Source organism: Periplaneta americana, chromosome 7 (assembly GCF_040183065.1).
Source record: "Periplaneta americana isolate PAMFEO1 chromosome 7, P.americana_PAMFEO1_priV1, whole genome shotgun sequence".
NCBI classification, from domain to species: Eukaryota; Metazoa; Arthropoda; class Insecta; order Blattodea; family Blattidae; genus Periplaneta; species Periplaneta americana.
The window spans coordinates 154,762,429-154,780,286 of record NC_091123.1 but is presented as its reverse complement, the minus strand read 5'-3'; the positions used below and the strand labels follow the sequence as shown (position 1 = coordinate 154,780,286).

The window sequence follows — 17,858 nt, the reverse complement described above, 5'->3', positions numbered from 1 at the left end:
ATTATTAGACTAATACACACAAAAATTATAATACAAATTTTATAGTCTGTAGACGTATATAATATAACTATTCCATACTGACACAAACCCACTGATATAAAGATAATTTTATGATGGCACCTTGAAATTCTTAAGCTTAATTCCAAAGTATCTAAAAAAAAATACATGTCTTTATTTAAGAAACATAACCTATTACTCCTATTAGTGAGTTGTAATCTTTCCTTCCTGTTCAGACGACCTGAATTCGTCATTCAGCTCAACAAACAAAACTTGTTTTTATTCAATCAGTACAAAAATAATGGGCACTGACTTGGAAAAGCTTGTACTTATCCACACGAGAATAAAATAAATTATAAAAGTAGAAATTGCAATTAAATTAACAATATGTTTCAATTTAAGGATACACTGAGATGATATTTAGTCAATTTTGTTGAAAAAAAAAAATTGATCTTTTGCTTCTAACATTAAAAAATTGTATATGGTTCACAGAACCTCTCCACAAATTTTCATGCTGACAGGCCTCTTAAATCAGCTATTTCTAGCGACATTGGCCCTTTAAACTTTTAAACTCAATTTCCTCTATTTGCATTTTTCTTACATAATGCTTTACTAAAATGCTGCTACTTCTCCAAATTTTGTACTATGTGCATGACTTTTCTTTTTTTTTTTAGGTTTTCTTCAAGGCATGCTTAACAAAACTCGCTATCAGGATTTTCCTTAAACCTCAAGATTTTTGTGGGAAATATATTTTTTTCTTCTACACATCACATTTTTTTTTACCTGTTTTTATATTTAACTATGTAAAATAATTTTTTCTTAGCTCTTGAAGAATAATCTGAAAAAAGTAAATAGCAAGTTATGTTTCCGGCAGTTTGAACGGTATGTGAAGCAAATTTCAGGAAAGCATTTTGAAATTTGTAGGAGAAGTAGTGACTTTTCATAATACAATTTCAATTTACAAAATAATTTTGGATCAAATGATATGAAATTCTGTACAGAGATTATTTATGTGCAGCGTGATATGTGTACAAATTTTCAAAGATGTAGCTCAAACAGTTAAGAAGATTCAATTTTTACCTCAGTGTCTCCTTAATTAATTCAACTGTAAAAGTTAGTTTCAGATTACATTATGCTTCTTCATGAAGGTTATTGCTCTTCCTTTGTTACGTTTCATAATGTGTACCATATTGAGATCATTTCAGTGTGGAATATTGGTAATATAAGGCCCGGTTGCAGAAACGCGTTAAAGCATAGGATGAAAATAAATGGTTCTAAAAGTAAATCTATAACATTTTGTAAAACCCGAGAGGAAACTACTCTTAATTACGAATTCAGTGGTGTTGTAATTCCGCAAGAACAATGTTGTAAATACCTAGGAGTGTATTTAAACTCCAAACTTTCTTGGGGAGAGCATGTTGATAATGTTACAGGCAAAGCATGGAGGGCACTTCACTTTATTATGAGAATCTTGAGAAAGGCTAGCCCCAAATCGAGGGAAATAGCATATCTAACATTAGTGCGACCGTTAATGGAATACGGAACTACATGTTGGGATCCCTATAGAATATATCAGATAAATTCCTTAGAAAGAATCCAGTATAGAGCAGCTAAATTTGTTAAAGGTAAAAGAGAAGATGGGAACGATACGATAAAAGAACTTAAATGGGAAACTTTGGAAAACAGACGTAGGAAAACTAGAATAACATCATTGTATAGAGCACATCTAGGTCAGAAAGCATGGGTAGACATAACGGCTCGGTTAGAAAAGCCAACGTACTATGGTAGGAACGATCATGATTTTAAAATCAAATGTAGGAAACAGAAAACGGATGTAGGTAAATTCTCATTTTTAAATAGAACTATAAATGATTGGAATGACCTACCTGCAGCGGTCTTTGAGGGCTGTCCTTCCTTAAGGAGATTCAAGAATAATTTAAAGAGTTGTGTATAAAGTGAAAATTAAAATTAAGGTGACATTCAACATTTAATTTTTTTTAAGGTGGCATGTATTTATCTAGCCTGACGAGTTTACTTCCTTGGTTTGAATTGTAAATTATTTAAAAATAGCGTGTAAGAGGGCCTTAGACTAGAAATGTTTAGTTTAAATGTAGTTCTGTTTATAAGTACAGTATGCATAAGAATGCAATTATTTGACTTATTTGAACTGTTGTATCAGTGAAGCGAGGTGAGTCAGTGAAGTTATGGTTTTACAGTGCAGTGAACAGTTCCGATCAGTGATAATTTATAGCGTCAATGAAATGTGTTCTATAGTGTCAGTGAAATGTGTTACAGAGTGTCAGTGAAATGTGTGCTAAAGTGTCAGTGAAATGCGTCATAGTGCCACTACAGGGAATGAGATGAGAGTAAAGTGAAAGACTATTGAAAATTATGTAGGACCTATACATAATCATGTAGGTTGTGTTGTAAAATTAGGTGTTTTATTTTATGTTTTATTATTATTGTGTTAAATTGTATTGTGTATTCTTATTGTATTGTGTATAAAATTGTATATGTGTTGTAAATTTTATTATGTATTGTAAATTTTATTGTGTATTGCTTATCATTTTAACTGTGTATTGTTAATATTGTATATACCACTGCCACCGGGTGCTTGCCCACTTGCAGTGTAAATAAATACATACATACATACAAATCAGTCTCTGATCGCTAATCAGTTGATGTCTGATTTATTTGATTGTTCATTGCGTTGCACAAACGTGAATCTCCAATCAAGTTGTCTCAATTTACTAATTGCTGATTTGAGAAAGAAATACATTTGACAACAGTGCTATTTAGCAACCACAGCCAATTTGATGTTATTTAAAAGTCGCGAAACGAATGCATCAAGTGGGCGGTGACTAGGAAAACAAGTGAATGTTCAAGTAAATGTTTTGTTGATTTTTGTAGAAAGGAAACAGGTGGATTCTATTTGTATATAGACTACAATATAGTGAAAAAAAAAAAAAATGAAGCCAACAAAAAAAAAAAAAACGTGAGGGGGCTTCTGTTGTGGGATTTGCTAGGGGAGTCGACAAGAAATTGGAATATGCATAGCCTCCATAACCCAAAATAATTCCATTTCCCATCTCTCTGTTTACAAATGGAGCTCGTATCCTACTCATTAAAATATTGTTAAAAGTTATGTAATCAAGATGTATAAACATATTGTGTTGTCATGTGTAGAACCCTGCCAACGGGCTACAACATTCCAGAATTTCAATGATGGTGTAGACTACATATTGCCTGTATATTCACAGAAAATAAACCTTTTCTATTTCGATAAAGTTCGGCATCATTTCAACCAGGTGATTGGATGGGGATGTGAACAGTCTATACAACCAATATTAGGCGACTCTTGGAAATCCTGACATGACTGAAAATTCTCTCTGGATTTCAAATCGTTCCCTGTTTGAAGTCTGGGGATTTATGAGACCCTGCCATAACAAAGCAATTTCATACTAACATTCCTAACTACTCGACAAATAGTTGATTTGTGGACCCTAACAAGATAACCCAAGACCGCCTGAAAAATTCCAACAACATAAAATCTCAGCATTATTAGAACTTGGTTCATAGGAGAAAGTGGAAGGTTTCGATTTGTCTGTCTGCATATATTTGTTTCAATTTTTGAAAGTAACAAAACACACGAATCCTTCCTTTTGCTCAAATTTTCTGTCATTATACATAAAAACAATTCATGTCTATCAGGGAAACGCCTTCTTCTTAATAATATTTTTTTCATTCCAAAATTTCTTCATCAGAAGAGTCTATTATGTCGAAAACAATATTGTTACGCTATAACTATTTACTATATACATTACAGTAACTGCATTATAAACAGAACAACATAAATAGCCTACTTAATCGATGATCAGTGACTTAACCAGCAAAAATCTGTTGATCAAATCTGATGGAAGATTGATCTCCGATCAAACACTGATTGTTGTTTCTGCAACAGAAATAGAACTGATGGCCAATCAAACCCTCCTTGATTGTCAATCATATTTTGATCGGTGTTTCTGCAACCGGGCCTAAGTAATTTAATTGCAAACAACTTTGATTTTTCCATATCTTAACTTCTTGTTCTCAATAATTAAATTAAATTATGTTTTATTTAAACGATGCTCACAACTGCCAAGGTTATACAGTGAAACTTCTCAATAGTGGACATCACGCGGGGAAAAATTAAATGTCCGTTATTGAAAAGTGTCCGCTATTTAGAAAATCGTTAGTATGTACTGTATATAGTACATTAAAATTTCTCATACATATTCACCCTTCACAAATATCAGTAAGTTTACTTTTCCAGGAAGATGCAATTTCTGGATCAACAGAAGCAGATTCACCGCATACACTTTTATAGGAAATATTGTGTCGTAACCTAAACTTGTCTAGCCAACTACCCGAAGTTTTAAAATTAGAATAACCCAACTCTTTTGCAATTTCTAAGGCTTTCTCTCTAATCAAGGTCCCAGATAAAGGCATCTTATTTGCTCTAGCACGGCAGAACCATTCATATGTTAAATTGTCAATGGCAAGCCCCTCAGTGTATGGTTTTAAAATAACATCCTTGTTTTTCAAAATTTCACTAACCTGAGTTTTTCCCACAATAAACTTTGTGGTCAGCTCACGAACACTTAATTTCTCCTTCTCACTATGCTTTACAATATCCACTTTCTCTTTTAGTGACAAACGTTTACGTTTTTGTGACATTTTTAATGTGACTGTACTTCCGAACACTCAACTTGACAAACTAAGAAAGTACGGACTGCTCACGTACAGTATCACAACTAACAACTGTGCTGCTTACCTTCAATAAATTACAAGAACGTTCAAATGCACAATAATGTTTGTTGTAAAGAATTCTGTTTAATTTACAACCGTCTTTTTCTTATTTTTCTTTCACGCTGTCCGTTATTTGGAAGTTTTAATTCTTGTTGGGAGATACATTTCAGTGTCCGCTATTTGGAAGAATTTTATCATAAGGGCCAATATTATTTTGCAGGGGAATTTTAAAATGTCCGCTATTGAGGTCAGTCCGCTATTGGGAAGTGTCCGTTAAGGGAAGTTTCACTGTATCAGCATTGCCAGTATGCCGGAATTTTGTTCTGCGGGAGTTTTTTCACATGCCAGTAAATCTACTGACATGAGCCTATCGCATTTAAGCAAACTTAAATACCATTGATCTGGGCCGGGATTGAACCGACAACCTCAGGCACAGAAGGCCAGCACTCTACCGGCTGTGCCACCCAGGCTGACTTTTCTCAATGATCTGAGAAAAACTGTAACGTAGAAAATGCAGTGTACCTAATGTTCGCAGAACCTATCTATGATTTTTCTTATTCATAAGCATTGCAGCTCACATTGCAAATAGCAACTGGAAATAGCAATCATATGTCTGATATTTAAAAAAATCTATCTTTACACTAATAAAATAAATGCGATTGTTTGCTGGTTCTAGAACAATGCAGGATGCATATTTTCGTATATAGGTTATGTTCCTTATATAGAAGCCTATTTAGGATGAAATTTGATATAGAGTTTAAGAAGAATGAATGCAACATGAAAAATAAATTTATATTGCATGTGTGAGGAATTATATTGACTATACATCTACAAACACACATGAGACAAAGTTGTGAAGATGCACAGTTATGGAATTCATCTCTATATTTACCGTATTTCTAAAACTATAAAACCAAAACCCTGAAACTTTCTTTTTTTCCAATTCTGGGTTAATTTCAATTTCCAAACAATGTTTTCTTGCGTTAAATTACAAACTAATTTTAATTTCACATATAAGATATCTTCCACATCCAACACTGAGTTCCATAGACAGTGAAAGAGAATTATAAGATTAGAAACTTAAAACAAAAAACTAGTCTAAAATCTGATGGTTTTATCTGTATGCATATATTGTTGCGGACAATTTCTCATATATGTACTATCTAATGCCTTTGCTGACAATCACTCTGAGGAATGATGTACAGTATTTGTAGTTGTACAGAATGGTACAAAAAACTGTGTTTATTTGTTTTCTGATAATAATACATTCTTTGAATAAAATACTGCACAATTTAATCATATGTTATGTGATATTATTCTGCTTACTTCTCCTATAACTTCATAAATTAGAAGCAATACAAGTAATAATTATTACTTCTGAACTATCTGGATCTAAACATTTATTGTGGAAGAACTAATAATAAACATCACATAAGTTTTATTTTATCGACTCTGCTATCACCGTCTGAGTCTATCAAAAAAATAAAATGAAACTCCACATTTCTCCTCTAGCCTTACATCAAAGAAAAACGGTGTTTGGGGTTGGAGGAAAGGGGAAGAAGAAAATTAAAAACGTAAAAAGAAAAACAAATCAGATTCTTGAAATTTAGTAACCTAATAGCCTGCACCAAGTAATAAGTACACAACAATTTAAATCGACATTTTGCAGGTTATCTTCAATTATGTTACGATTAACAATGTACGTTTTCCACATCATTTGTTTAACTAATCAAACAACGTGTAGAGTTTTATCGTTCACGATAATGTGGTCCATTATGTGTTAGTAACAGTCTTATTCAACTTTCAGATTTAACACAGTAAGCAATTCTGCAATATGAAAAACAACTCGAGATTCAGTTCCTGCAACTGTGTTTCTGAGTCGAATCACACACACTACAAGGTTGGAAAAGGGGCATCTATTTGTGAATTTAAAATGGGTAAATGTCTTTGAATTCTGTTCATTTAGTAGCTGGGATTTCCATATGGCGAAAATCCGTACTACCTTATTATGACAAATCGAATGTTATTCAGTTCAGATCAAATAGGAATGCATATCCTATATGAGTGAGAAAAGTAACACGAAATTTAGACATTCAGAGAAAAGATTAAGCAAAAAGAAATATATATATATATATATATATATATATATATATATATATATATATATCATGAAGCAATGTAAATAGTAACATACTAGTATAGCCAGATTATTGACACTAATTCAATATGAAGGATGTATTCTACAATAGTGATATTATATTCCTTGCAGTGGCACCTACATTTTCATTACTTCAAGCACTCAGATTATGATCTCATTCGATAATTATTATGGCTATTTTACAAATTATTTGCAGATGATCTGGTTTTTAAACAGTTTAATTTACTCAAATTTCCCTAACAATTTTCAATAAATACAGTCTGATTTGTTTGGGTATGGATAATATTAATTTATTATTATAAAACTATTATGATAGTAGGAAAAATTTCTTGCTGGTTATATTCTGATTAAAAGATGGAAGTTTCCATATGTGACAATCAACAATGCATAATCTGAAAGAACAAATGAAAATCGTAGATGATTAAAATGGCTACCGGTACTACAAATCAACAGAGGGCACAATGTGTCCTTTGGTGTGCTAAATTTGAGAGTGTTAAAAGAGTTCAAAGGGAATTTCGACATGAGTATGGTGTGCGTAATGTACCTAAATACGATTCGATAATGTTGTAGTATCGAACATTTGTAGAAACAAGTTCTATGTTAAAAAAACATGCAGGAGGTCGCAGGCGAAACCCAGTACGAGAAGCAGCTATCTCTTGGCTTGGCCCCCAAACTCCCCAGATCTAACCCCTCCTGACTTCTTCTTGTGGGGTTTTGTTAAAGACATTGTCTATTCACAGAAATCCAGGAACATTCATGATCTGAGAGTAAAAATTACTCAAGCTTTTCAACAAATCACCCCTCTTATGTTACAACAGACATGGTCTGAATTGCACCACCGTTATGAGTTGTGCAGGGTGCGCAATGGGGATCATGTTGAGCTCTGACGAATCTCCCATCTTTCAGTGTTGTATGCACAAAGTTTCAACAAATACAGTTCAGTGTTAAATGTTTTACGGTGTTTTTATTTTATCCATACCCAAACGGACCACCCTGTATATTTTTAATTCTTTCCATTCAGTGCATATCAATTTAATGTTACTACTGTTATCACTTTCGGGAATAAAGTAACTTATGTACTTCAAAATTCTTCCCATTTATTTTAGGACTAAAATTACATTCCACGCAGTTGTTAATATTTATCAGTGCAAGAAATTAATTGGGGTACTGGCAAGGAAAAAGTCAAAGACAAAATGATGACTACAAGTTGATTTATGTAATACTGTCATGCTCTTACAAGTATACCGTAAGCACCACAGGCAGGTTGTGCATATTAGGAACCGTTAAATGATGAGTAAGAATTGAGCATATCATTATTTTCTATGAATAGAATCTCTTAACTAACAAAAAATTTATCAATTAAAAAAACAGTTTGTTTTCAATGCCTGCAATGAAAAATATTACGTATACAGTAGAACTTGGTTATAGCGACCTCGTTTTGTACGACACCTCGCCTATAACATCAAATATTCTGTGGTCCCAACTAATTCCCCATAAGACATATGCTTTTCTACCTTGCTTAATACGACAAACGTATATGCGTCTACCTCGCATAACGTCATTTTCAACTTCAGTTTGGAATAAGATTGTCTAAGAACCAAGGTATTTTAAGAAATACTTTGTTGAACTCTGGCGAATTATTTATTGTCCCCTTCTGTCATAGACTTCTGAAATGGAGGCAGATTTCCTTTAACCCGCCCGAATTCATGCCGTATTAATGGCACTTGCGTACGATCAGTTTCGGCCAGATAGTTTTCACTAAGTGCACGCATTTTAGCGCAGTATGGCCACTAAAAGAAAAGTTTTAACGTTGGAAGAAAAAGTTAGTGATTCATCAAATTGAGAATGGAATTAAGAAAGGTTGACGTGTGTCGTGAGTTTGGCTTAGTTAATTGCAGTCCAAACGATTTGGAAGAGCAAGGATAAAATTGTTGCTGCAATTGGACAGAATAGATCGAAGCTAGGGGAAGGAGCAGTGAAATTGTAACTGAAATAATGAATATAGAACGTAATTTAGAAAGTGTGTATTGGGAAAATAGGAGACAATAGAGTTAAATGACTGATTACTTGACTCCTAAGTAAAGAAGTTTGGTGAGTATTGAACAAACTGTTTTAATACGGAATATTGGATTTATAATTGTACGTGTATTTTATTACGTTCATGGTAGGCTTAAAAGTGAATACCGTACATAAATCTAAAATAAGCCTAATTAAGTTTGTTATGCTTCATTTTCCACCTCACTAGACTGAAAATATGAAACTCGGTTACTACGAAACTCATTTATAACAACATAATTTTTAAGGTCCCTTGGATGTCGTTATAACAGAGTTCTACTGTATATGTAGCCATCCTGTATGCATTTCAGCTTAGTTCGATATATTTTAAAGCCAATGAAACAACCGTGTAGTTCAACTCTGGTAGAGTGACATTGTTTTGTTTAGCTGCACGGTTTTCATTTTCCCGTCACCCCCGCTAGGAGCTTATCTGAGGTCAAGCAGCCACTCGGTCTGCTGACACTGAAACATTTAGTATAGGAATTTGTACTTATCCAGCATGTTTTTGTTTAATTAAGCTACATTTAAATTATCGTTATTTAGACTGGAAAGTTTTGAAATGAAAGCCCTGTATATGTGACAGTGAAATTCTGTATGAAGTATAGTAGTTCGTGTGTGGAAGTGTTGTTAAGAATTATTGTATGTGTTAGGAACTGTTTTCTTAAATACTCGCATTTTGTTGCTAAAATGTTCGACAAAGGAAAAACGATATCGATAAGGAACCTTCAACTCATGAGCTTGATAACTTCACTTCAATATTCAAGAATACGTGTAATATAAAAAAACATAAAAGTACTTTACTTTGTGATGCAAAATAATATAAAAACAATTTCTAATGACAATACATCTATAATAATAAAAAAATCTGAATGCTACTACATTTTAATTATTCATAATATCAACTGAATAGGTGATGCAATGCAAAATGTATTTGTTAAATTTTGGTAAATAATTTTCAAGATTTTTAAAATATAAAGCAGATTCAAATACAGTTTAGTGATGAAATTTTTTTATGTGCATGCTAAAGAAAGAAATGACGATAAGACTGATAAAAACAGAAAGGGATTGATGAAACCCATTTCAAAGTGACTCCATGTAACTTGCCTGGTTGTATAAAAAATAAATCTCACAAAAATTTCAGTAACGATGGCACTACCAGAATCTGAAATAAGTCATTTCCAAACATTCGTTTATGACATTATGAAGTTGAAACATGTGTAGTGAATGTGTTTCCTTCACCTGTTACTGCGTATTATCACTACATGAAAAACAGATGCAGAGTTTTTCATGACAGCAGTCTGGCAAAACAGTGCTCGGCTAGTTCACATCTGTCACAATTATTATTCCCCATATGAAGCAAAAAAAAAAAAAAAATCTACGTTTTTTCTTTTAAAATATTCATGACGATTAAGTTTCCTTTTCCCAAGTTACTTCTGATAAAAGAAAAACTTAGTAAAATTGTGATATGACCGAGTTAATGGAATTACTAATTTTCTCCCATTTGTATAATAAAAATTAAACAATTATTTTAATTCTTTAAAGCAATATCTCTTGCAGCGAATTTTGGTGAAGTCCAGAGGATCTAATTAGTCAAATCCATTCTCCTCACCGCCATATTGGGATCCCCTGGGATCTTTTAAGATGATGCAAGAGAGAGAGAGAGAGAGAGAGGTGGGGAAAACAACGGAAAGCTACCACATTTATCTTTCCTAAGAAAAACTGCAAATATGGCATGATGAGTCTTTCCACGTTAAAAGATTCCGAACGTAACCTAGACCCACATTCAAATGTCCATGAGGGGGATACTGGGGAAAGCACAGTATGACGTAAAATAAAACGTAAAATAATAATAAAAAACTACCACTCCACTGACTTGTATCTTTCACTCGTACTTCATATTACTGGCTGGATTAAACACCTTCTTTTAATAAATATCGTTTATCAGCATTAACAGATCACTCAACATACAAATTATGTTTTCATTGTGAAAAGGTGGTATAGACCGATAAGCAATTAAGGGGAGAGAGGATGGTATTTTTTTGATGAAAAATGAGTAAATTTTCAAAAAAAAAAAAAAAATCTTTAAAATACTCTTTGATATGTGTGGAATGCATAGCATAACATTTTGTGGGTACTTGTGCCCTCATCGGATGTTGAGTCGCCATTTTTAAACTTCCTGCATTATGGATTTTTAAATCACTCGCCCACTTTTATTATTGTTTCCGGTAAATTAAACTTAAAAAAAAAAATGTTTTTCTTTAAAATACCCTTTGATATGTGTTGAATACATTGCATAACATTTTGTGGATATTTGTGCGCTTATCGGATGTTGAGACGTCATTTTTAAACTTCGTGCGCTATAGATTTTTAAATCACACGCCCGCTTTTATCGGTTTCCAGTAACTTCGTTTTTTTTTTGCTACATTGCGAGACAAAAATGGATATAATTTCTGAACGCTTAAAGATACATACATGAAATTTAGAACACACATTCTTTAGACTATTAGTAAACTTTTCTCTGTAACAGAATTTTGTTAATTGATTTCATTTTAAAAATACGCCCGTTTGTTTGCACGAAAGAAAATCAGAAAATTGTTATTAAATTTTAATTGTTTATTTTACAAACGTAGGGACAAATATCAAAATTCTGTTTGAATCTATCTTTAAAAACGGTTTAGATATATCGGTTTTAGTACAATCCTACATTGGGTATATTTTTTTCAAATTTGGGCCCCCAAATAATTTTTTTTTTCAAAATATTTTTATTTGGTTGAGTTGTCATAGGTATGAGCTCTCTACATATAAAAAATTAATATTTTACACCAAATAGGAAAAAAGTTTCAAAAAATACCATCCTCTCCCCTTAAATTAGGTGAATATAGGTTAAATGGGTCCGTCTTCTTGTTTATCAAGTATTATATATTATTATTTGCCGAAAACGTTTATCCAATCAATAAATGTGACAGTTAATAATTAAGATTATACATTACTTGATAAGCAAGAAGACGGACCCATTTAATCTATATTCACCTAATACAAATGATGGCTGAACATTGCATGACATTATTTACTTTGCAACACAAAACATAAACAACAAGGGATAATTATATGGTAATTTCTTTCCACGGAAATATTCTGAAGTAGTGAAATTAATAAAATACAATAATCATTTCATTTTATCATGATAAAGGACATAAAAAATTCCAAATGAAGCCCGCAACATTTTTCATTCAGTCGTGTTCCATAACATTCATAAAAATTATTATATATTATAGTATAATTATCATTTCTTTCGACTTTGACAGCTCGCTAGTAGTGTGGCTTATGGTCACCAGCCATGTGGGTTACAGGTTGCCATGGCAACCAAGGTTAGCCTTGGAAGTAGCCAGTCACCGTTTGATGCCCTCTGCTCTCTTCAACCAAGCTCGTGGGCAATGCTGCCACATTATCGAAAATATTGTTGGATGACTGACTGACTAGCTCCTAGCAGTAGCAGCAATTTGATAATGTTACCATGACAGCAGACTCATAAGTAGATCGTAGAACTACATGCAATCGCATGTTTTTACTGATTTGGCATATTGAAAAAGTTAAAATGAATCTTTGCTGATCACGGTTTTACATTCGAATGAAGCGAACTTTATTTTGCATAAACCCATATTTCGAAGATTTTTTTTTCCCCTTTAAATGCATATAGATTTTTTTTATTTTGCATATTTAAATGTGATAGGTAGCGAAATCTGGTTGTAAATACCAGCTATAATGGCTGGGGGGGGATCATCGTGCTAACCACACCACAATACCTCGATTCTGGTTGGATGATCATTCATATCTGCTTCGGCATGTGAACATGAGGCCCTTCAAGAGCTGTAGTGCCACGGATTATTATTATTATTATTCATCCTTGCATATATTGGGCCTGTTACGGTCTCTTGCCAATCCTTGAACGGTCTGCCCAAGGATCTCTTGCCCACAGGATGGTAATTTAAAATTTGGTGTGGAATTCTAGAACGAGGCATTCTGATGACATGTGATCTCCAGTTTTGTCTGTATTTCTGTAGGTATTCCGTAATCGGTTCAATCTGCAGTTCTTTCATAATGTCAAAATTTTTAATGTGATCCATTCTCGTGTATCCCACTGTACGACACATAAATCTCATATCTGCCACCATTAATCTTTGTGAATCAATATTACGAATCGTCCAAGCTTCACTACCAAAACAAAGTACAGGTCTGGCCAATGTTTTATAAATTCTGGTGCGCGTGTGTTTGTACTAAGGTTGGTTTCAATATCTGATTAATTATCCCCATTGCTCTGTTAAATTTAATAATTTTCTCATTCAAATCCTTTTCTTCTTCATATGAAATTTGATCATCATCATCCTTCACGAATTAGGCCTCTGTAGACCTGTTTCGGCCCCATCTAGCAGTCTTCTTAAAGGTCTTCCTGGTCGATGATGTCCTCTAGGTTTATATTGCATCATAATTTTTGGGATTCTTGAATTTTCCATTCTTCTTACATGATCTAGCCAATTGAATTTGTATCTGCTGATTTTTTCTTCTACTGACTCTACTTCTAATTGTTCTAAAATGTGAAATTTGATAACCGAGATAACTAAAATTTTTGACTTGTTCGATGATCTTATTATTGATGCAAATTTTGTTACGGACTGGTTCCTTTCCTAAAAAAGCCATCACTTTAGATTTGTCAGTTGAAATTTCCATATTGAAACTTTCTGCCATTTGATTAAAGTTGTAAACCAATAGTAAAGTTGTAATTATTATTATTATTAATATTATTATATTAAAATCTTTCGTTGTTTTTTCCGATTCATTATCTAATTTCACCATTCTATGTGTGATAAAAAATAAAAATAATTTCCAAGAAATATAAAATCAATGTTGACTTCAACAGTGGATACTTTCTCATAGTCCGCTCTAATTTCGTAGAACGAAATGTATTTAAACACGTGCAATAATGAAATCACTTACTATGTATATACCTAATGCCTACTCACTTCACTTGTGTGATTCGGGTTCTGCATATTGCAGAAAGATGGCAGGACTGTGACCCATTTTCAAGTTGCACACCACTTCGGCTGGCCACATTATGCATGATGTGTTTCTGTGAAGAGTTATGTCGTGTACTAGAGTGAGTGTTTATGTAAGTGTTCGTGTAAGTGTAGTGTAGGGAATGGGTAAGAATGATGATGGTGAGGAAGGGAGAAGGGGAAACCTGGTGCCGACACATAGCCTACTCCTGTCAAATAGCACCAAGGGGGCCACCAGACTGAATGTCTATTCGACGGACGAATCACCATCAACAGTGACATATACCTTCTCTTGATATGCACTGTGGAGAGATTTGAGATTTAGCCCAGGCATATTGATACACAATTTAGTGATTAGAAGTTGTGCACCACCATCTCTCCTAGTCTGTCCCCGCCGGGAATCGAACCTGGGCCGGCTAGTCTAGACGCAGACAGAGCTAACTCAGCGGGCCAAAATCATTTACTGCTGAGATCACGAAATTGCCAGTGCACTCTGACTTCACAGAAGCAAAACTGAACGCATTTAAATAAATGCGAAATTGAAGTCACGAGGATTGTAAATTTTCATTTCAACAAGAGGCAGTTTAACTGCCGACGAGTTTTACTCCACAACCAAGCAAAGAGCCAGCACATGAACGATCTGCTTACAAGTTTAATCTCCACCTATCTCATTAGGGAATTTGAAAAAAAAAATAAATAAATAAAATTTTTACATAATATCCTATTTATATCATTGCTGTGGAAATTGTATAAACTTTGTTGCCTAATTAAAAGAAAACATGTCCTATTAATATTACTTAACATACGTTTAAATGGGCACCTATTTCGTAAAAATGTCCGTTATCATTATTTTTTCTTGTCTACGCACATCTTACGCCTTAGTGAGAGAATGCCAATGCAATCTGTAACACATTCAATCTTCTTATGTATCCAGCTGTTTGCTGACAACATAAGGTTCACTATAGACCACTGTAGTCTTTTCAGGTCTTATTTTTCATGAGAAGTGAAGGGTATTTTGATCATTGTTCATAATCTGCAACATATCATTGTTGGAAAAATAAATTAAGTTAACGATTCATGCATAAAGGCGAAGGAAGTTGAAAAAAAAAAAACATAAGGAAGTTAAAATAGTATGAATTCAAATATTTATATACAATTACTAATTAGTATATTTAAAGAAAAAGATGGGTGTAATAAAAATGATGACTTTATGATAATTATTATTTTACATTTTTTCATATATAATATTATTATTAAACTAAATAAACCTTAAGTGTATTTTTTTACTGCAGATACTTCAATTTTTAGCACATATTTCAATATATATTATTTTAATGTACCGAAGTACATATGATATTTCCATGCAGATATTCTGCGTCATCATACGATGAAAGAGTAATGGAACGGAGAAAAATTCTCTCCAGCGCCGGGATTTGAACCCGGGTTTTCAGCTCTACGTGCTGGTGCTTTATCCACTAAGCCACACCGGATACCACCCCGGCGTCGGACAGAATTGTCTCTGATTAAGTTCCAACTCTTGGGCTCCCTCTAGTGGCCGCCCTCTGCACTACGTCATAGATGTCTATGATATACGTCTATATATGATATGCGTAAATCACTTCGTGATTTAAGACGGCACTTATTCCGTCGGATCCCGGCCAACTAGTCACTCATAACGAGTGCACCTCGGTCCTATGTTCATAGACATCTATGACGTAGTGCAGAGGGCGGCCACTAGAGGGAGCCCAAGAGTTGGAACTTAATCAGAGACAATTCTGTCCGACGACGGGGTGGTATCCGGTGTGGCTTAGTGGATAAAGCGTCAGCACGTAGAGCTGAAAATCCGGGTTCAAATCCCGGCACCGGAGAGAATTTTTCTCCATTCCATTACTCTTTCATCGTTCAACATATTTCAATACTTTTTACAGCATAATTGCGTGCATAATTTGTTTTTCTTTTTGTGCGTACAGTTCCACAGTCTACTCATAAGCCATGCGGCTAGTAAGCTGTCAGAAGTAGAAAGAAACATTAATTGTACTATAATAATTACACTTACGTCTTCACGTCTTTACCTATTGTTTACTCGTGTAATTTTTACAAAAAATGACACGAGATGTAAAGCAATAACCATTATCAGGGCTTACCTATTCCTGAGATGAAGTTTTTATAATATTTATCAATTTACATGAACGGGGTACTTGTAATGTTAGTTTTTAGTTGCTCTGAAATAAAACCAGGAATTAGAAATAATTGATATATAATAAATGATTTTTAAGTGAACAAACAATAAGAGACACAGTTAGGACGAGGTCAAAATATTTAGGGCATTAAGAAATGGGGACGAAAAAAATAGATAAAAATATACTGTTCTTTGCATATTTATGAAGAGACTGAGAGTTCTGGTAATCCTTCTCGATACAAAGACATTATTACAAACTTTATTAGTTATGTTGAATCTCTACTGATGTGACTATGAAGTAATCTCAATTTTTCAGAAAAGCATAAGAAAAAAGAATCCCGTCTTATATTTTCGAAAATGAGGTGCAAGTTTCAATCTTATAACAATCTGTAACTATTGACTATTGAACAGTTCACATTTTGTTTAAAATACAGGTAATGTAAAGATTCAGTTAATAATGAATCTTAAACAGCAAGGAAGAAATTTGAGAATATTTTCCAGAGTTCTTTTATATTGTATGGACAACATAATTCTGGAAAGGAAATGGTTAACTATACAGTTCAATATCTTCACGCAGTAAAACCTTCACACGTTGAAATACAGCACACAATACGATTTACTGTGTGAGTATGTTTCATAGGAATGAAAATAATAAACATAAACAGAATCGCATGTTGATATTCTGTAGAACAGAATTTATGTATATCGTCATTGTTCCTGTAGTAACTCCTATGTGCAAAATATAAAATTTTTCAGTAGGAAGAAAAACTACTTTTATTCATTCTATGGCAGTGGTACATAAGAGACTGTGAATTCTTACATTTTCGAAAGAAGGAAATATAATTATGTACAGGAGATTTTACTATTTGCTGTATCACTATTTAAGGGGAGAGGATGGTATTTTTTGGTGAAAAATGAGTAAATTAAAAAAAAAAAAATCTTTAAAATACTCTGTGATATGTGTGGAATGCATAGCATAACATTTTGTGGGTATTTGTGCCCTTATCGGATGTTGAGACGTCATTTTTCAACTTCCTGCGCTATGGATTTTTTAATCACACGCCTGTTTTTATCGGTTTCCAGTAACTTCATTTTTTTTTGCTACATTGCCAGACAAAAATGGATATAATTGCTTAACTATTAAAGATACATGCATGAAATTTAGAACACACATTCTTTAGACTATTAGGAAACTTTTCTCTGTAACAGAATTTTGTTAATTGAGTTCATTTTAAAAATACGTCCGTTTGTTTGAAAGAAAGGAAATCAGAAAATTGTTATTAAATTTTATTGTTTATTTTACAAACGTAGGGACTAATATCAAAATTCTGTTACAGACAGTTTGTAGAACATGCTTTTGCAAATACATTGCAAAAACTGTTTGAATCTATCTTTAAAAACGGTTTAGATATATCGGTTTTAGTACAATCCTGCATTAGGTAGGCGGCCGGGTAGCTCAGTTGGTAGAGCAGCTGGCTACGGACTGGAAGGTCCGGGGTTCGATCCCGGGTGGTGACAGGATTTTTTCTCGTTGCCAAACTTTCAGAACGGCCCCGAGGTTCACTCAGCCTCCTATAAAATTGAGTACTGGGTCTTTCCCGGGGGTATAAGGCGGTCAGAGTGTGGTGCA

General features: G+C 33.5%; 1 long non-coding RNA gene across 1 annotated transcript; it reads left to right on the top strand.

Annotated features, from left to right (window-relative positions):
• The first annotated feature begins 1,088 nt into the window (after nucleotides 1-1,088).
• On the top strand, nucleotides 1,089-4,532 carry LOC138703631 (uncharacterized). Its single transcript, XR_011333222.1, has 2 exons — nucleotides 1,089-1,224; nucleotides 4,037-4,532. It is a non-coding gene; the product is annotated as an uncharacterized lncRNA (long non-coding RNA).
• Nucleotides 4,533-17,858: the final 13,326 nt, after the last annotated feature.